This window comes from Sorex fumeus, unplaced genomic scaffold (genome assembly GCF_029834395.1).
Source record: "Sorex fumeus unplaced genomic scaffold, SorFum_2.1 ptg000094l, whole genome shotgun sequence".
Lineage (NCBI taxonomy): Eukaryota > Metazoa > Chordata > Mammalia > Eulipotyphla > Soricidae > Sorex > Sorex fumeus.
The window spans coordinates 21,010,403-21,031,734 of NW_026606151.1; the positions used below are offsets into that span (position 1 = coordinate 21,010,403).

Genomic DNA, 21,332 nt, shown 5'->3' on the forward strand with positions numbered 1-21,332 from the left:
GACGAGAAAGTCGGGCCTAGATGTTGGGGGACTAGATTCTGAAGACAAGATGCTGAGAACTAGGTGCTGAAGACCAGACACTGAGGACTGGACTTTGAGAACCAGAAAGTCGATGATGAGACATTCAAGACAAGAAGGAGAACCAGATGACTGGAAGTAGAGGACTGTGAGACCCCGATGAGAAGAGCAAGAGCATAACGGAGGAGAGGACTTTGAGTTCTACAAGGAGACTAGGGTGATGGAACTCTGATGATGGGGACTATGACCAAAATGACGAGTACGATTGCACCATAAAGGGAGAGATAGGATGACGCCGGAGAGGAGAGAGATATAAACGGACTACCAACCAGCCTGGGGCCCGGTTCCTGTGTCGCCATTTCCCCCCATCCTTCGCCCATCTGTCTGCCACCACCGTGGCCTGGCCTCGGGAGGCGGTTCTCAGCCACCAAACACTCAAGTCCTGCACACGAATGCCATCGCACCCCTTTCTTTTGGAAATGTACATAGAACCTTAATAAAATTTCCACAGATTCAGAGACTATAAAATCTAGCTCCCGGACGAGAACAGTGCAGTCTGCCCCCGCGCCTGGCTATTCCTCACCGGGGCCCGTTGGAGGGGAGCGGGTTGAGCTTTCCTCCCCGCCCCGACCAGGCTCCAGCAGCCGAAGACCTCCAGGACCAGCCACCACCATGCAGAGACCACTCTCCGCACCCCTGAAGGTACTGACAGAGGGACAAATCCACGCGGGTTCCGGGGCCGAGATCTCTCAGCCTACTCGGATTGGAGTCGAGCATCCTCCACCCAGATCTTCCAAATTCCAGTAGGTGGGGGTCACACCCACCACCTGGCCCCCTGGCGCCGTGTAATCCCATCAGCGGCCAAGACTCAGAGACTATAAAATCCAGCTCCCAGAACTGCGCAGCCGCAAATGCGGCCGTGCGACATCTTATCAGAACATCTTTTTATGACATCTTATTATCTCATTCCTACTTTGGACAAACTTGCAGGCTATCGAATGTAGCCTGCCCACAGGGCAGAGTCTGGCAAACTCCCCGTGGCGTACCAAATATGCCAAATACCAGTAACAATGATGGGTCTCATTCTCTTAAAGAGCCTTGAATATAATCTCAGGGTTAGGATGAAAGAGACGTTACTGGGGCCTGCTCGAGGCAATCGACGAATAACAGGATGATGAAATGAAACAGATTGGACTTCCTTAAATTTAAGAACTTTAATAAACCCAAAGTCACCAGTAGCACTGTTCTCCCATTGTTCATCGATTTGCTTGAGCGAGCCCAGTAACGTCTCCATTGTAAGACTTGTTGTTACTGGGTTTGGCATATGATATATTCGATAAGTCCTGGGAACTTGCCAGTTTGCCAGGCTGGCTAGCGAGATACTCTCGGTAGCTTGCTGGGCTCTCCAAGAGGGGCAGAGGAGCCTGTGTTGGTCCGGTCGGCAGCACGTGAGGTAAACACCCTACCCGTTGTGCTATCCCTCCAGCTCCAGTAATCATGTGAAAAAAGAGGTTTGGAATAGAGTGAGAGAAGTCTGTAATGTACAGATCTGAATAAAAGGGTTAGAGTGACAGTATAGCACGCAGGGCGCTTCCTTGCATGGAGTCAGCCTGGCTTCTGTCCCTGGCACCCTCGGTGGTTTCCCAGGCACCCCTGGGAGAGATCCCTGGGCACAGAGCCAGGAGTAAGCCCTGAGCACTGCTGGGTGTGGCCCCAAAACCAACAAAACAAAAAATATTTTGTCTAGAATATGGGAAAGAGCTCCTCAAAATAAGTAGAAGAAAAAAAAAAGACTAGCACCAATAAATGAGAAGGCAGGACTGGGGTCCGGCTGCCAAGCTATTCAGTAACGTGGGGGACTCTCTCAAGGGGTGTCAGCAATAACCAGAGTCGTGTGCAGTGCTGGTACTGAACCAGGTTGAAATGAGGGATTGAACCAGGTTTGACCACGTGGCTACAGGCAAGGTAAGCAGCTTAACCCCTGTCCAACCTCTCGGCCTGGTATAATCCTGTGAAAGGCGCTTCATTTTAGTCAGAACTTTCAACTTCGGGATCTGTTCAGGATATAGTAGATGGGCAGTAATCCTCTACTTCATCTCCTTCAAGCAAGTCTTTCCTCACCACAGTCTGGGAGGTTAAAACGGCACTTCCCTAGATCACTTGCAGCTAGAGTCCAGGGTATCATGGTTTCCGCATTGGCTGCGGCTTTCAAATGTAGAAATAAAGGGTCTTCTGGTTCCGTGGTTCTACTTGTGATTTCTCACAAGACGGGCGCGAGGTGCCAAGCACCAGCTGTTTTACTCCCATTCAGGCGGCTGGGTGGTTCCCGTTAGTAGCTGCCACAGCCTTTACTGCCCTAATCAGAGCCGTCAATGACTCTTAGCCTCATATGGTATCCTTTAGTCACAGGGCACGGGAGCCTCCCGATCCAGGCCTATTCTGCTACCTAGAGCCCATCTCTAGTTCCTGCAACCTAATGGTTATTTTTCCTGCCCTAACTCAGCCCAAGGTCAGGTCCCAGACTCCTAGGGACACAGCGCCCCTCAGGTTAGCTGCTGTTAAACTGTGGTGCTGATCTGCTTTCCCTTCCTGTGGGGAATCCCAGGGAAGACTGGCACTTAGGCCTCCCTACCCCTGGCTCTTTTTCCTGCATCCTGGTCTACTAGGTACCTCCGCGTTTTGGGTCTTTGTGGTTTCTAGCAGATCTGTGAATAACTCAGTCACCTCGAGAAGTGAAGGCCCTGGCGTAAATCCCTGAGAGTTGCTTTCTGTCTTGGTAGAAAGCATTCATGCTTAGAAAATTGCTGTTGTAGAAATCTTCAGACTCCTGCACCAGGCTCCAGGCAGGAGAAGCCCACGAGCCACCATCTCTTCTGTGGCATCTTGATCCCCCCACCCCAACCCCATCTTGGCGACAAGTTTGATTTGGAGCCGGGATCTCCCTCCCCCAATTCCCAAGACGCATTCTTCATTAATCCCTCTGGCTCTGGTTTCGAATAGCTCTTTGTCTCTGGCTTCTAGCACTGTCGATTTGTTTTGTCCATTCTAAATAGAATCCTAAGGTCTGCGTGCCTTTGTATCCACTGTCCCTTCAATGCTGTGTTTGTGAGCGCCCTCCATATCATGTGTGTTTGAAATTCACTTATTTTCATGTGAATAATATTTCATGTGAATAAATTTCAGATATTTCATGAGCCAACACAGGTTCCTCTTCCTGTGTTTGGAAAGTTATATCTTTTCTGTTGTTGATGGGCTTTGAATTGTTCCCAGTTTGGTATCTAAATGGGTAGAATGGTTTTGTTTCATACAGTTGGACTTCAATTTATGTCTTTTTGGAGGATTTTCTTTTTTTTTTTTCTTTTGGGCCATACCCAGAAGTTCTTGGGGCTTACTCCTGGCTCTGCACTCAGGGATCACTCTTGGCAAGGCTCAGGGGCCATATGGGGTACTGGTCATTAAACCCTGGCAGGTTGGCCGCATGCAAGGCAAATGCCCCTACCTACTGTGCTATCTCTATGACCCTAATTTACTTTTTATCCAAATATATTCTGCCACATCTTTATTTTTAGTTCATGAGAAAAAAATTAACAAGGTTGAAACCATCAAGTTAATCTATTTTCATCCTGTCACTGTCACTGTCCTCCCGTTGTTCATCGATTTGCTCGAGCGGGCCCAGTAACGTCTCCATTGGAGACTTCGTTGTTACTGTGTTTGGCATATCGAATACATCACGGGCAGCTTGCCAGGCTCTGCCATGTGGGCGAGATACTCTCGGTAGCTTGCCCGGCTCTCCGAGAGGGGTAGAAGAATCGAACTCGGGTCGGCCATGTTGGCTGCGTGCAAGGCAAACGCCCTATAGCACAGCAGTAATCTATTTTAAGCAAAATTAAATAAAGCTATTTGCATTAGCACAGCCATCTTTCTGTTTTGCTAAATTTATTTTTATTTTATTTTATTATTATTATCTTTTTCTTTTCAGGTCACACCTGGCATTGCTCAGGGGTTACTCCTGGCTCTGCATCAGGAATTACTCCTGGTGGTACTTGGAGGACTGTGTGTTTTCAAAAGGCCGGCAGCGCTCTATCTCTCTCACCACCCGCATTCAGTGGTCCCTGGCTGCTTCCCCCACCCCGGGGAGGCCAAAGGCAATCAGGCTGGTCGGTATCAATTGTAGTTTATTCCAATCTTCACCCCTCTCTCCCTCTCCCCCTCTCTCCCCCCCTCCCTCCCTCCTTCCCTCTCTCCCTCTCTCCCTCTCTCCCTCTCCCTTCTGACTCTGCCCTCTGGAGCGGGAGCCCCCTCCCAGCTTACAGCTCACGCATAGGGTGGTGACACAAAGGTAGGTTGAACATTAATAAATCAACAAAGAAAGGTAAGACCACTCCTCCAAGGAGATTAACTCAAGGATAAAATCTCACCTAAAGAGATTACTCCAGATTACTAGGAGATCGGCTCAAGGGTGGGATCCCAATGAGGGTGTGTTTTTTCTTCAGCTAGTAATACCCTTAAATAGTTGTGGTAAATCCACTTCTAATATTTCTAGCAATGTCATTCTGTATGAGCACAGTGAGAGATATGAAGTTAAGTTTTGGTTCTTCCTGAGGACATCTCACTATATATTCCATAATATATAGGACCGCCCTGTAGTCCTCAGGCCAGGTTAGTCTTCCCAACCCCAGCAGGGTCTTAGTCTCATCATTACTTTTGGATCATGACAGCATTTGTCCATGATCATGCCCTCAACTTATAGTTGAGTATCACGGCGCTTTGGCCTGGCCATTTTGATGCTAGGGTAGCTCACAGCTTGCCCTGGGTCCATTCAGTCCCTCGTTAGGACCCTGCTTTTGGGGTGCTAGGAACTAAGGGCAACTGAGTCAAGAAAGCAGATGCCCAGGAGTAAATATTATTCGGAGTCAATCAACTCCCAAGTTACAAAGCATAATATTAACTGTCTTCCTGTGTCCATACAGAAAGGACATTGCTTTAAGGTAAACTATACGAAAGACATAACTTACAATGCAGGTTCAGTGTCCTTAAGAGGATCTGATCTTACAAGCTAACAGAATCTGATTAGGGAGGAAAGGTGATTAACTGGCTGGGGAGGAGAGCACAGAGGAATGGGAGTGACTTGGGAGCACTGTGATGGGTGTAACCTGATAAATCTAAGCTCCCTGTGGCAAGAGAGAAAGGACAAGCCAGTATTATCCTACAGAGGACCTTATGGGACGCTAAGGATCGAACCCAAGTTGGCTGTGTACAAAGCAAATGCCCTACCCACTGTACTATCGCTCCTGCCCCCAAGATTTATTTTTAAAGCAGGAAATATTTCTTCAGAATTTTCCTTCTTTCAAACTAGAATTCCAAAGAACTTTGCTTAAATACTTAATATTCAATTGTTTCAAAAGTAAACCAAATAAAAAGACCACACTGGGGTTGGAGCAATAGCACAGTGGGTAGGGTGTTTGCCTTGCATGCGGCCAACCCAGGTTCGATTCCCAGCATCCCATATGGTCCTCCGAGCACCACCAGGAGTGATTCCTGAGTGCGAAGCCAGGAGTAACCCCTGAGCATTGCCGGGTGTGACCCAAAAAGCAAAAAAAAAAAAAAAAAAAAAAAGGAACCATACTATGTCTACATATGGAACTTGTATCACAACTTCCATTTTACTTGCCTTTATTCATTTCTTTGCCAAACCAGCTGAATTTAATGTTCGGATCCATCCAGTTATGGGTGCTGGGGACCAAGCACACCCAGAGGAATGGGGGTCTCTAGGGCTGTGCGTGGCAGTGTCAGGGAAAGGATGCCAGGATGTCTGGGCCATTGAACTCGGGGCCTGAGACATGCAAGGCTGGTGCCAGCACTTTGAGCTCTCCCCAGCTCTCTTTGATAATAAAGCTTGATAGGAGAGGTGTTCGAATAATTGTTTAGTTAATTATGGAGGCTTGCTCCTTTTGTCCAAAATTGAGACTTACCTCAGAGCAGACCCCCCTCCTTTAAGCCATGGGTTTTCTTAGAGTTTATTTGATCCTTGGAAAACCAATCTTATCTCCCTTTACTGCCCCTTCACTCTTCACCTTTCTTCTTCTGTTCTGCTTACTTATTTTTTTTCTTTTTGACTGTGCTCAGGGCTGACTCCTGGCTAAGCTCAGGGACCATCAGATGGGGTGCCAGGGGTTGAACCCACATCAGCTAGATGCAAGGCAAGCTCCCTACTCACTGAATCTCTCCATCCCCCTCTTTTCCTGTTTAGATGTTATCCCAGGTCCCTCTGTCTTCCCTTTTCTCCTGTTCCTCTAGCCTCCTTCAACCTGCTCCTCCCTTCTTAATCTCTTAAGCCTTTCAAAATATAATAGAAAAATTCATTTAAAGACTTGAAAAAAAAAACCAACAACACTGTAACCAAAAAGCTAAGAAAGAAGAGTTAAGGATAACAAAACCAAACTCCAAGACACCAGAGAGCAGATTAGGGGTTACCTGAGGGGAGAAGGATTGGAGAGTGGGTGTCAGGGCTGAAGGGACTGAGAAGTTCTATTTTCCAGTTAGAAAATAATCGCAGTAATCACAATAATCCTTACAGCATGGAGCTCCTAAACAATAGTGTTACAGATTTGAAAAATTACCAGCAGTAGGTGGGAAATAGACATTGTGATTATTTTACTTTGAGTCAGGTGGTGGGGCTGGAGGGATAGTACAGCAGGTAGGGCGTTTGCCTTGTATGCAGCTGACTTGGGTTCGATCCCCAGCATCCCATATGGTCCCCCGAGCACCACGAGGAGTGATTCCTGAGTGCAGAGCCTGGAGTCAGTCCTAAGCATCAATGGTGTGACCCAAAAAGCGCCCCCCCCCACCAAAAAAAAATAAGAGTCAGGTGGTTACCATCAGAAAGCCCATGCATGGGGCCAACCGCGTTTCCATCACGAGTGTTTCTATGGAGTGCTCTCAGAGTACTGAGAGTACAGAGTAGCACCACTGGGTATGACCACCCCCCGCCCCAGACAGAAGGAAACTAAAGACATACAGAAAGACCTTTTAAGCAGGAAGAAACAGCCCCTGCGCTGCCAAAAATCAAGTGTGGACGTGAGTGCAAAGGCAGAGCAGGATCGAGTCGGCGTTGGCCGCAGCATCTTTCCTTCCCGGCTTTGTCTCTGCAGCGACCGGGCACAGTGTCCGCGGCTCCGCTGCCCAGAATCCACCTCGCGCAGCGGCCGGCATCGAGCCGCCCGGGCTGCAGGCGGACCCAGGTCCGGGAGGACGTTCCGAGCCCACTGCCGTGTGGACGGGCTCGCGCTGCCGGAACCGCATGGTGAGTACCGAGGCCCAGATCCCGGCCCGACGCACCGAAATTTGCGGGTCATTTCAGCTCCCGGGCGCGGTGCCCAGGGCCCAGGTGCTCGGAGGACCAAGCCTCTTGTCTGCAGGGCTCGTAATTCCTGGGGTGCCGACTTGGTGGGCCCCCACCGAAGATGAGGCTCTCTCATCTGTGCAGACCAACCCAGCGAGCCTCGCCGGCGTGTTTCGGGCTTTGTGGGTGTCGTCAGGGTGGGCGGGTAAGGCGATCGGCTCCCTTAGGAGACTCGGTTGCATCTGGCACCCCGCGCCACCCCTCATTCTCCTTTGCTTAAAATTCGCTGAAACGGAATGATGGAATGCGAGGAGGTGGCCGCTTCGCCAGGTTTTCCTGCACAGATTTCCCATCGTAAGGTCCCTTTTTTTTTTTTTAAGTCGCCTCCATAAACAACAAAACCACACGACCGTTATTTGTTTGTTCGGACTAACCGCACGTCTTAGAGATATCACCTCGTTTTCATTTCTTAAACCATTTTCTTCAATAGAATCGTGTGCTTTTGGAGAACACACGTGCGCACATGCACACGCACACACACAATCAACGATATCTTAATTTGCTTGGGAAGTCAACTTGGAATCCTTGACAGTTGGAATAAGAGAGCTGCCACATCAGTTGGCAAATTACGGGACCATCCAGTAACCATGGGCCAGGTTATGGGTGGAGCTAAGAGACCCCCCTACCCGCACGTCCCCGTCTTCCTTTTGGCGTCTGTCCTCACCTGTCACGGAATGTGGGTTCAGATTCTTGACTCTTTAATTCTTTCCAAGACCACTAGTATCATGAGTAAGAAGCCAGCCGTGGGGCCGGCAGGGAGCTTGTCTTGCCCGCGGCCAACCGGGGTTCGACCGCCGCATCCCATCCGGTCCCGAGCATCGCAGGGTGACCCTGTGAGACACCTGGTGGACCCGGCACCGCATCCCCGCGCTATAGCCCAGAGCCACCCGCATTTGGCCCAGCGCCCTAAGAGCGCTTGGGAGGCGCTGCGCCTCCGCCAAAACCAAAACCAAAAACCAAAAATCGCCTTGGAAGGAGCAACCTGACAGGTTAAAGAAGCACAGTCTGAATCCAACATGCAAGAAACGTCAGACAGATTCTCATGGAGACTGCGGCAACACCTGTAGCGGGCGGAGGACCACGGCTTGCGGGTGTTCAGTTCCCCCGCACGGCGTCTGGTCCGCAAGCTGCTCGGAAACTAGGGTGAGCTCTGAGCACTGCTGGTCGTGTCTCCCGACCCCCAACCCCCACATCCAAGCGGTGTCCTGGAAAATTCCTGACCTGGGGGTCGGAGCAATAGTACAGCGGGGACGGCGGGTGTGCGTCCCTTGCAGGCGGTCAACCAGGGTTCACTCCCCGCTATCCCATATGGTTCCCTAATTCTCACCGTGCAGCTGGTATGGCTTAAAACCAAACTAGAAAAAAAAAGTCCTGGCCTAATTCTGAATTTAATTTTTTGTTGACGGTAAGGTGCTTGGGAGGTGCTCCTGGCAGTGTTCTGGACCCTTGGGCAGCGCTGGGAATCGAACCCAGCTCTTGTGCTTAGCCCACTGAGCTATCTCTCATATTATTGCTATTAATATTTCAATTTGAAATAAAAGACAAAAGGATTGATCGGCTCTTCCAGATTATAGAATTTTAAAATGAGATCGTGGATGCAGAGTATTTTTTTAAGGAGTCATACAATTCACACAATATTAACTAGGATTGCTGTAGATTAAAAAAAAAAAGTTGAAGGGGTCAGAGCGATAGTACAGTGGGTAGGGTGTTTTCCTTGCATGTGGGTTCGACCCCTGGCATCCCACATGACCCCCCCAAGCACCACAGGAGAATAATTGCTGAGTGCAGAGCCAGAAGTAACCAATACGGAGATGGAGCAACAGCAGAGTGCTTATATTAGGAAAATACGCAATTTTTCATATATTTTATGAATATATGAATATTTTATGAGCAATAGTACAGCAGGTCCGTGGCATGCAAGGCAAGCTTCTATTTGATACTCAGCATCCCATATGGTCCCTGGAGCCCCACCAGGAGTAATTCCTGAGTGCTGAGCCGAGAGTCATCAAAAAAAGTTAAAATTAAAAAGAAAAAGGGCTGGAGCAGTAGCACAGCGAGTAGAGCATTTGCCTTGCACAAGGCCGACACGGGTTTGATTCCCAACATCCCATATGGTCCTCCAAGCACCGCCAGGAGTAATTCCTGAGTGCAAAACCCTGTGCATCGCCGGGTGTGATACAAAAAAGGACACACACACACACACACACAAAATAAAGTAGCTACGAGTCTAAAGGGTCCTCTTAACTAATGTTAATATCTTAACTGTTATTAAAAATTAAGAAAAATGTGTTTGTATAAATTAATATCTATAGAGAAAATTAAGTGTAGGTGGTACTTTGTTAACAGTTGGAGATCCTAGGTAAATGATTTACTAAAAATTCTTTGTTATTATAGCATTTTGTCAAAATTAAAATTTGAAAGGGCTGGAGCCATAGTACAGTGGGTAGGCGATTGCTTTGCACCTGGCTGACTAGAATTCAAACCCCAGGACGCCATACAGTCCAAACACTTTCAATAATATTTAACAAATGAATGGAAGCATTACACAGAAGGCTTATGTGTGGTTGGACAGTGTGACTATAATCAAACCTTCTTGAGGTCTCAGTTTTTTATCAGGTGAAGATAAAATCACATCAGCTTGAAATTTTAATCATTAAAATTTAAACATCACTTACTACCATTCTTCTAAACCATACTGATGAGAACTTAAAAGAGTGATATTATGCAGTTATTCACTATTATTTAGTCATTCTACATTTAAAGTAAATATGTTGATACCCACTTTCAGCTAAGATTGAACAATATTTTTTGTTTTTTCCATTATTGACTATACAAAATATATGTGTGTAGTTAAGTACATTTAAATAAAAATGTGCTATTTGCAGCAAAAAAACTTAAAGTCTAGGTAAAATTTAACGAGATATGTAAGAAATCATTAAAAACTATAAAATATTTAAAACTGTAAAGTATTACTGGTAGAAATTAAGTGGAAGAAAAAATTGTGTTTAGTTTTCTGAAGATTCAAATTTTCAAGATAACAAATCATTTTTTAATTGCTCAGAGAATTTAGAAAAATCCCGAAGAACCCTCCAGATATGTATTTTATGAAAACTACTTCAGTCTCAAAAAAGATTTGAAAATGTAGAACAACTTTAAAAATAAGGATATTGAATAAATGAACAACATTAAGACCATATACATACAGAAAGACATATATGAGATATACTTGAATTAAAACTCTATTTGGGTTAATAAACTAGTAAACATCTTTTTAGGGGCTGGAGCAATAGCACAGCGGCCGACCCAGGTTTGATTCCCAGCATCCCATATGGTCCCCTGAGCCCTGCCAGGAGTGATTCCTGAGTGCATGAACCAGGAGTAACCCCTGTGCATTGCTGGGTGTGACCCAAAAAGGAAAAAAAAAAAAACCATCTTTTTACCTGTGATCTCAACTTGGCCAGGTTGAGCCGCATTCCGTGGAATTCCCTTTTTTTTAATGCTTCTAATTGGATAATTTCCAAAAGACAGCCTTGTGGGATGTTTGTAGAGAGAAAGTCAACCAAGTAGCAGCCATTCATTTGGTAGCTTTTGCAAACAATCACTTGCTGGCTGTCCTTGCTGGGGAGCGGCCCTGGAGCCGGGAGGGCTAACCCCCCTCCCCCATCCTCTCCCCCTGTCCCACCAATTGTTTGTTCTGTTTCAGATTTTCACCAAAATTGAAAATCAGGAGGAGGGACTTGTACCAAAAGGATTTGTTTGTTAATGTGGTGGGGTGACAGGGAAACAGATCTTCTTACTTTAACTTAGAAACTGAGTAAGAGTCATGAAATAGTGTTCAGTTAAAAACTGCTACCATATTATGTGTTATCAGACAAGCCTTGTTCTAAAGGGTTGAGATAATAGAAAATATAATATCAGAACTACAATAGATTTAAACCAGAAATTAATAACAAATGAAATAGAATATGACAAAATAATTGACAGATCAAATGATATCAAAAGAAGTCTAATTTTTTGGTACTAAATAAAAATGGAAAATGAGATGCTCTAAAGTTTATATTGAGATGTAATTTATAGAAAGAATGCTTATTAAAAAAAGTGCTGAAATCAATTATACTTCCATTGTAAGAAACTACATCTTACTAGAATGACATATATCAAAAAGACTGGAATCAACCAGTGTCTGAGGCAATACGGTGAAAAAAGAACTCTTATTCACTATTGGTGGGAATGATTTCTTGTTTAGCATCTATGGAAAACAGTATGGAGACTTCTCAAAAAAGTGAAAAATACAGCTCCATATGACATAGCGATTTTACTTCTTAAGGCATTACCTTAAGAACACAAAAAATATTAACTAAAAATTATATATACATATATAAATTCAATTAAAGATTATTATAAACATGTTCATATATACATTGGTATATCAGCACAATGGAGTGAATATTACACAACTATAAGAAATGATGAAATCTTCGTGTACAGCAAGTTGAAGAACTGGAGAGCATCTCCTTAAGCGAAATAAGTCAGCAGGAGAGCAAATACTGGATGGTCTCTCTGTGGTATGTAGATAAAACAGAGGATGAGACAATACTGAAAGATGATAAAGCTTTTGTGCTGGGTTACAGATTACCAAGGAGAGGGGCAGGAGGAGGTGGGGGAGGAGCCACGAGGCCAGTGGCCAGTGGCGGACAGTCCTGGGCTGGGCGTGGGCGGAGGTCACGCTGCTGTCACTCTGTACACAGAGGGTGCCCCTGTTGTAGCCATATTACAGTAAAAGTTTGGAGAAACTCTTAAAAAATAAACTAGAAAAAGAAGAGCAAATTGGACTCAATAAGCAGAAGAAAAGAATACTAGAACAAGGTTCGAGATAATAGAAAATTGAAACAAGAAAAATTCAATAAAGCTCCAAATCTAATTCTTTGGCAAGATGAATAAACTTGATAAGCCTGTAGGCAGATGACAAAATCAAAAGAGAAAGTATCAGAAATTAGCGAAATCAGGAAAGACACTGGGGACGTTTACTCAGACTCCACAGACTACGAAGGATTATACATATTGCTATGCCATTTGACAAATAAAATGGATCCATTTCTTAAAAGGCAAACTACTAAAGCTCACTCCAGAAGAAATAATATAAATTGGCACATATATTGAAATAGAATTTGAAATTTAAATCCTTCTCACAAGTAACAGTACAGGCCCAGGTGACTTTAAAAATTGGTGAATTCGACCAAAGTTTTAAAAAGAAAGAACATCCACATAAATTTCTAAACTCATTTTATAGGGTCAGCATTACTCTTTGTCAAGATCAGCTGAAAACTGTGAGAAATTAAAAATCATAGGTCATGATCCCCATGAAAATGATTGATCATATTCTCAACAAATTTAACAAATTAAATTCCACACTAGGAAATTTGTGTAATGGCTGCATGGCATCCTGCAATAAGAATGCATCTTGTTATTCCCTATTGATAAACCATGGTGCAGAAATAACCGGTAATTTTTGCTTTCCGGTTCTCAATCAGTTTCCATATGTCTCTCAGGAAAGACGCTCTAGTTACTCAGCAGTCATAGGAATTTAGGGACTCCTGTTTGCACATTTTTCTTCTTTGTAAATGCTGATTATAGTAGTACAATGAAATTATTAATAAAAGCATTTTCTAAAAATGTAAAATTTAGAATTGTTAAAATACTGGTAGAACTATTTTTGCTGGAGCATTTTACTCTACCACATAACTTGAGTTTCTTAGATTGCAAAACCTTCGCTTAAAACAAAGCAGGCAAGATTGTTCCCATTTATAAGGTGATTTTGAAAACACTATAACAGCTCTCTCCTCGTTAGTATAGTGGTGAGTATCCCCGCCTGTCACGCGGGAGACCGGGGTTCGATTCCCCGACGGGGAGGCAGGTTAATCTTTTCGTTCAAACCCTTTTTGGTAGGTAAATAATGCTGAGGATTAAATCTTGCGGTATTGAAAGAAATGTGAGGATGTGAGGACATTTTAAATCCAGATATGAAAAAAATATGTTTTTCCTGTAATTTTTTGGACTCTCCCTGCACACGCTTGCCCAATTTGAAAGAGAAAGCCATCAGTCGCTTATGGAGCTAGTGTTTATTATTTTTTTTTTTTACATAAATGCAGTTTCTGGAAAAGAAATGCAGCTTTTTATGTAAGAGCATGTAAGGTCATATTTTGCATTTTGCGATTTTTAGTTTCCAATTATATAAACGATTCAGAAAGCAAGGTTTATTATTGAAAATTGTAAATAATACGGAAGTAATTGAGATGGACATTCTCATCCCCCATTCCACTTATTTACTTCCTCGTCACATCGTTCAACATGTCTTGAGTTTTGTAAAACTGGCTTAATGTGTGGCTTCATATTATATGAGTAGGACTTTTATACTTGATCTTCTCTGTATTAATGCTCACACATCATCCACGTTAAATCCTAAACGTCTCGTTCTTCTAGGGTGCGTGCTACTTCCTTAATGATTAGCGTGCGTCTACTTTTTTTTTCCCCTTGTGTTTTCTGTTACAAACAAAACTGCAGGGCACTTGACATCGTAACTATGTAAATCACCGCGTTTTTGCCGGTTTCTCTAACCTTGGTGAAAGTGGCGATCCTCCCCAAGTTTTTTCATCGCTCTCTTCCTTCCCTGGGCTTCTGAGCACTGTTGAAGAGGAGTTCCTGAGAGCCGGACTCAGTGGGGCTGGAAGTCAGGGCTTGCGGGGAGCCAGATTTGGTCTCGAAAGACCTAAACTTGGAATCCGGTAGTCGCAAGAGCCGACAGTTTTGCGCTTTCGAGTTCCCGGAAATGATTTATTGGTTGGAGACGGGCAGAGCGCGACGTAACGGTTGCCTAGGCAACAAGGGAGGGCGTTGTTTTGTTTTGTTAACCACTTGCATCAAACTTGGATTTTCTGCGAAGGTTTCTGTCCCCGGGCCGACGCCGATCTTGCTGGCGTCTGAGTCGTTGCTTAGTCGCTTTCTTCTTGTCTGTAACAGGAGAAAAAAAAACAGCCTACATCTGTGTAGTCGTGGCCGAGTGGTTAAGGCGATGGACTAGAAATCCATTGGGGTCTCCCCGCGCAGGTTCGAATCCTGCCGACTACGGTAGCCTTTTTTTTTTCTTTTTCTTTTTTTTTTTTTTTGGCAGGGAGGAAAGTCGAAATTTCCTCTTAAGGTTCCTTCCGCGTCCTGCGTTTATTTTATTTGGGTCCTTGCCCAGACCTAAACTCCCCAGCAATGGGGAAGAGGAAGTCGATCACGTTCCACTTTTATTGAAAGAAAAGGGGCCTCCGGAAGGATCCTGATCATTCTCCCGTCGTCGGAGTGTCTGCCCCGGGTCTCCCTGCCCTACCAAGCCCGCTTGGCGGCAGCTGCCGTTCTCTTCCCCGACGGAGATGGGCCCGATTTCCTAGACATCGCGGTTTCGGGTCATTAACACGGAGTTTCCGCAGAATCAATCAAGGTTCAGTGAACTTTGCTTGTCCACGCTTCCCGCTTGCCAGGTTCGTCCGGGAAAGACTCCACGGGCCCAGGAACTGGCCGGCGTGCGGGGGGCGTGGTGGGGGGGGGGAGCAGAGGGCCCGGGAGAAACTAGGTGGGGCTGTCGTTGGGCCCTCATTTGCTAAAGGGCTCCGAGAACGCCCGGCTACTGGTTAGAACGCAGACAAGAGGGTTCTCATTTATTAAGTACTTCCAAGAGTCAACCGTCATCATCGTCTTCCTCGTTAGTATAGTGGTGAGTATCCCCGCCTGTCACGCGGGAGACCGGGGTTCGATTCCCCGACGGGGAGATAAGATATCTTTTTTTTTTCCTTCCCTTTATACTAGCCCAGTGTTAAAATTTCTGTGATTTTCCTACTTATTGTAGCCCATCCCTGCTTTACTCTTAGGTGAGGAGGGGTTAAGGGAAAGGGAGTGGGTAACAGGCACGACTGGGGGGCATGGTGGAAGGGTTGAATGTGTTATGTATGAAACCCTGTCACTGACTACTGAAAAACCACAGTCCCTAAAGAACGTGTGAAATGGAAAATTGAAAAGCTGCTCAACGCTGATGAACGAGCAGGGATCCTCCAGTTCCTGGGGTGGTGCTCAAGATGGAGCCAGTTCCAGGTGGCTGATTTCCTCTGGAGCTGGCCTCTGGGTGTGGCCCCTGGGGGAGCCAGGTGAAGGACTCCCCCACCCTCCTCTCCTTGCCCTCCTGGGCCAGGCTGCTGTGGGCACAGCACCAACTCAGTGCGATTCTGAATTTAAACGACACAGATTAAGAAGAATATGATTGTCTGGCTCTTGTCTCTCATTCACATGCCCAAAGAACTTCTGAGGCAATATTGCAAGGTGGTGGGGGCGGGGGCTCTCTAGAGGGGCAGCACTGGGAGCGACCCCCTAACACTGTGCCAGGAGGAGCCCCTGAACATTTCTACCTGCCCCCTCACACCTCTTCCCTCGCCCCAAAAAATACAAATTCTAGGTCAAGTCCTTCATTCCCCTCGACTCTCCTGGGATGATTCAGGCTTAGCACAGTTAGGGACCGTGTGTGTGTTCCTTTGGATGGATCCGGTTGACCGAGGGAGCTCCAAACTGGTGTCCCTGGACCACAGCATCAACAAGATGCAGATCAAATGTGTGGAGATGGCCAAGTGCCAACAGCCTCGCAGGAAGAGGAGATCCTCTGGTCCCAGGGGGCACACAGGCACAATCAGCACTGATGTTGAAGAGGTTATATCTGAAACCCTGTCACCGACAGTCTCTAAAGAAATGCAGCACGATCTGAAGCTGCAAGCCAGGCACTGTGGATGGGTGGCAGTTACATGAGTTCAATGTTTTTCCTGAAAGGAGCAGAACTTATTTTTCTAACTCCTTCGCATACCATAACATTGGGGCATTTGGCTTGGGATGAACAAGTCAGTCCGTTGAAACAGAAGCCCAGGTCATAAATAGAGTTGCCTGCCAAGTCCCAGCAGTGGGGACCTAGGGACAGGACCGCCCATGTTAAAGAGGGCTGTCTGACTTCTGAGTCCATCGGTTTTACCCAAGAACACCCCCCAGAAGCCCCACAGAAACCAATCAAAGGTTGCTTAACATTGTCAGAGCAGACACATAAAACTGGCTGTCACAATTACTTAGCTCCTAGGAAATGAATAGATTAAAGGCAGAAGAACCAGTGTTTTCAATTATGTGGAGCTTAACTACACTTCATATCTGGGAATATGAAGTGGTGCAATCGCTTGGGGAAACCATGCAACCGTGACAGATCACCAAATACAGTTATCTGCTCGGCAAAACGCCCCACTTACATTACCATGTTGCAGATGGCATGGAGTACAACTACAGAATGACACTGACACGGACTTGAAGAAATGCCTTGACACCTGGGGCTGTTTGGATGCTTGTTTGTTTGGCAGGAGGAGAGATTGGGGTCCCTGATGGTGGTGTGGGGGCTCACACCCTGGAGGCGCCTGCATGAACATATTAACTCTCTCCTGCCCTTCGCACCGTCTCCCTGAGCCCTGGCTGTTTGTAGGAGTGAGCCGGAAGGAAGATGTCCCCGAGCAAGAGCCACTGAGAATGGAGGGGCTGCCCTGGGGGTCAGGAGGACTGAGAGGTGCAGGACTGGCAGCCTGGCGGGCCTCCTCTCCCGACCCCTTCCATCTTGTCTCCTTCCTTCCTTCCTTCCTTCCTTCCTTCCTCCTTTCCTTCCTCCCTTCTTCCCTCCCTCCCTGCCTCCCTCCCTCCCTCCTTTTTCACGTCTTTTTCCCCCTCACTTGTTCTATGCCCCTAATTGGATCTTTCCTTCCCACTTCCTTGTGATGGGAACCACAGAACTTGGCTCTGAATTGCCCCTCGTTCTCGAGTGGTCCACGTGGTCCCCTTGGGCAGGCTCGGCTCCTGCTGGAGGGCAGAAAGGATGGGGGTCTGAGCCAGAGCACATTACCTTGCACCTTTCGGGTGAGACGCTCGTACTGAACACGGTGCTAGCAGGAATCTGTGCTCCAAACTTAGTGAGCTTTTTCTCTCCCTCATGCGAGTTTTGTTTTTTATTTTTCAATTCTACCTCCATGTTTTGGTCCTCACTTCTATCGCGGACAGCTGAATAACCAGACCAGAATTTGCAAATGCCCTACAAAACTGTAGCAAAGTAAAACTGCAAGATCTACTGCTCAACCTCTGACAACGATTGTAGCCATTTGCTTAGTTTTCAAATTCCGTTACAGCCACAGACCTCCTTTAGTCATCTCTGAGATCTAAAACCACCCTGCCAAAAATCATCCTGTGACTTCCCCGGGCCTTCCAGACTTATAGGTCCCCCTCTCTAATGCCTCCTTTTGAAACGTTGAATCTCAGAATGAAACTCAGAGCCAATGTGCTACACCCTGTGTACCAGGATCAATGAGTCTTTGTGTGGGATTCAACGTGAATATTGTTTTTATTTTCAAGCAAGAATTATTCACAGGCTCAGCAGCCGATATTCTTGTTCTCTACTTCTGTGGTTGAACCAACCTTACCCTCAAATTTCCAGGCAAGAAGAAACACGGGGTACGTTGCCCTTTAAAAACAAATCACACGGGTGCAGCTGCCACCCCAGCCGCTGTTGTTATTGCTCAGAAACAGGCCCAGCCTCATTGCTTTTGAGTGATAATCCCTGAATTTGGACAAACCGACCCCTGTTCCAGTCCAGCAGCTCAGACTTCTGTAAAGGCAAAACTAAGAGAATCAGGCCGTAACATTCATTTCAGCTGGCACCAGTTGGCCTCCTTGATCTAACTCTGGCCTGCCCCACCTGTTTGACTTTCTGACCTGAGATTAAAAATTCCAGCAGATGGGGCCGGAGCGATAGTACAGTGTGCTGACCCGGGTTCGATCTCCAGCATCCCATATAGTCCCCCAAGCACCGCCAGGAGTAATTCCTGAGTGCAGAGTCGAGGATAGCCCCTGAGCATTGCTGGGTTAAAAATAAAAATCCTGGTGCTGGAGCAACAGCACAGTCGGTAGGGCACTTGTGTTGCACGCAGCCGACCTAGGTTCGATTCCCAGCATCCCATATGGTCCCCTGAGCACCGCCAGGAGTAATTCCTGAGTGCATGAACCAGGAGCAACTCCTGTGCATCGCCGGGTGTGACCCAAAAAAGCAAAAATAAATAAATAAATATAAATCCCGGCAGTGTTCAAGGTCAATCCTTCCCTTTATTAGCTGGGTGGGCTTGATCAAATTTTACATATTTTACTCCTAGGGGTTAGTTTCCAGATTTATGAGATGAGGGTAATAGTATTTACTTTATACAAATGGCATGAGGGTTATACAAGGTAGCATCAATAGTGCACTTGGAAGAATATGATTCTTGCTGCTAGGGGGCTGACACTAGAATCATTTCTGTCAACTGCTAGACTTGGGTCTGCTAAGCACTCCTTTGTAAAAAGTGTGAACTCTGAGGTGCTTGTGAAAACTGACTTCCCAACTTCATTTAAGATGAAGGCCTGGAGCTTGAGAGAATTTATTATGTGGTGTTGGCAGCCAAGCCTCTTTTTCATCTTCACATGGGTCTAAAACTACCTAACATCTTCTATGAGATCATGCATGACAGTTCGGTGCCAGAGATAAGAATGTTATAAGATGGTTGCCATCTTATAACTGTTGATAGCTGTTGGTTCCTGGGTTCCTTAATGAGCGGGACTTAATTTAGCTGAAGTGGTTAGTCAAGGTATGACTAATGCTGAGGTAATGATCTGATTAAAACGTAGCCGGCAGGATTCGAACCTGCGCGGGGAGACCCCAATGGATTTCAAGTCCATCGCCTTAACCACTCGGCCACGACTACCCATACCTGTTAGCTTCTTGTGAGTACCTTTGAATGATGATATGATTACATTCTATAATGGACCTGAAGGAAATCTGACGACTTAATTATTTTACCTTTTCCTTGCCTTACAAGAACTTCAAAAGACAATCTGAGCAGGGCTCTAGGTACAGGAGGTTAAGTAAGAGGGTTCAGCACACAGGATGCCTCTAAACTTGAGAGCTCTGCAACAAAGCAAAGTCTGTAGCACCAACATCCTGGATAAAAGGGAGGAGCAACTTCAGAAACAGTTTCCAGCTGAGGACATTCGACCCCTGTCTCCCCAACCCCATCGGAGACCGTGAAGACCACACTGAATCTCGATGGATAGTGCTCTTTCTAATCAAGCTTAGAGACTTGATTCAGTGAGACCAAAGAACTGTAGCTGTCTTAACAAGGAGTTTGGGAACTGTCATTGAGTCCTGGGAATAGAAGTGTTTTTGGGAAAGCACTCAGTATATTTAGGAAGGCTTTTCAAATCCAGTGGCAAACCTTTCATGTTAAGAGACTCGAACTCTATTTTCATTTGGAGCAGGAAGAAAGAGGAATTGCTCCCATAGTGCCCTGTGAGATGAGCTGAAGTTCCAACCTGCCATGCCTGTTAATGTGGCATCTTTGGAAACAGTCTTTGCCAAGGAAGCGGATGTATGATGAGGTGTCAGTAGATTGGCACTGGCCCAACATCAGTGGACTGGAGCCCCGAGAGAGGGAGTGTTGGAGGCAAACAGAAACACAGACATGCAGGGACAGAGGCCCTGCGAGAGGGAGACAGACTGGAGCTACCCACCAAGGAACATTCTGGGTCTTTGTCCATGCAGGAACGAGGGGCGAGTCACGACACACATTCTCCCTCATCGTCTCTAGAAAGATCCTACCTTGCCCTAGCCCACGACTCTGCGCCCAGGCCAGCGGCTGGCCTCTGGGTGGCACCTCCTCTGATCCAGTGGGGACCAAGTCTCCCTTCTCAGCGGTATCAGCTCTGCTCAGATGCTGGGCATCCACAGTGCCTTGCAGGCCCGTCCCCCTCCCAGGATATCCTGTTTCCATTTTCACTCCAGCATCGTCACCACAAGGCCACATCTCAGCAGTAAACCCCAGTCTGCAAGAGCAGGGCCGCTGTCTGCTTCCCGCCCAGTCCTGTGTCCAGCACACTTTCTCTCCTTTCTGGTTCCAGCTGGACTCGGTGCAGGCCGGGGTCACGCATGCTCCCTTTCAGGGACTGCGGCTTCTCAGTCACAGGTGGCCCTGGGGACAGGCAGGCCAGCGCTCTACAGGCACAAAGATCATTTCAGCTACTCCGGGTTTCGTCCCTCCTCCCATGAGCTGTACTTTTCTACTTTCTGATGTTCCAGGAGTCTGCCGGAGGAACAGCACAAGAGAGAGAGAGAAGAGAGGCCCCCGCTTGTGGATTCCACCTGGTCACTGCCAGAAAGGATCCGCGCCTGAATGCAGTTCATCCAGAGCTTCGATAGGCTACATACAGGCTATGTTGCTTCCAGGGTGGGTATTTTTGATTTAACATACACAGTGGTTACTAATATATACAGTGTTTGGTACGATCAGTGATGAATACAATTTGCCTTAAGTCCCATGCAGTTCATTTACTGATTGTTTCTGTGACCAGGCAGAGCCTGTCTGGCTTGCCCACTTGTTCTGTTCTCGTTGGAACTGTGATTTCTGACCGAGTCATCTTTGCCCACCGTCTAGAATGGGTCGCTAAGTGGAACTGCTTCTAAATTTTCTACTTCAGGAAGATGGAATGGTCTTGTTCTGGATTCTCTCTCACATTCCATTTTCCCTGATTTAGCCTCTACTCTTACATTAGTAACGCACACTTACTATAATTAATGAACAAATGTTTATACATTATTATTAAGTTCCAAAAACTATTCCAGGGTCCTTCCATTTGGCCTGATGGGTCGTTTTCCAATCGGGTCCTCTTCAGAATTCCACATGACAGGCTTGTCCGTCTGTCTCCTGCCATTCCTCTGCTTCCGGCCGTTTCTCTGTCTTTGTTGATCTGGAGGGTTCTGCAGATGTTTGCAAAATGTCCCCCATTC

General features: G+C 46.4%; 1 protein-coding gene and 4 non-coding genes across 5 annotated transcripts in view; 4 read left to right on the plus strand and 1 right to left on the minus strand.

Annotated features, from left to right (window-relative positions):
- Positions 1 to 21,332, plus strand: part of LOC130040153 (uncharacterized) — a 249,284-nt gene that overhangs the window by 122,442 nt on the left and 105,510 nt on the right. The window lies entirely within an intron of this gene.
- Positions 13,259 to 13,330, plus strand: TRNAD-GUC (transfer RNA aspartic acid (anticodon GUC)). The gene has a single exon. It is a non-coding gene; the product is annotated as a tRNA-Asp (tRNA).
- Positions 14,464 to 14,545, plus strand: TRNAS-AGA (transfer RNA serine (anticodon AGA)). Its single transcript has one exon. It is a non-coding gene; the product is annotated as a tRNA-Ser (tRNA).
- On the plus strand, positions 15,160 to 15,231 carry TRNAD-GUC (transfer RNA aspartic acid (anticodon GUC)). Its single transcript has one exon. It is a non-coding gene; the product is annotated as a tRNA-Asp (tRNA).
- Positions 19,173 to 19,254, minus strand: TRNAS-UGA (transfer RNA serine (anticodon UGA)). The gene has a single exon. It is a non-coding gene; the product is annotated as a tRNA-Ser (tRNA).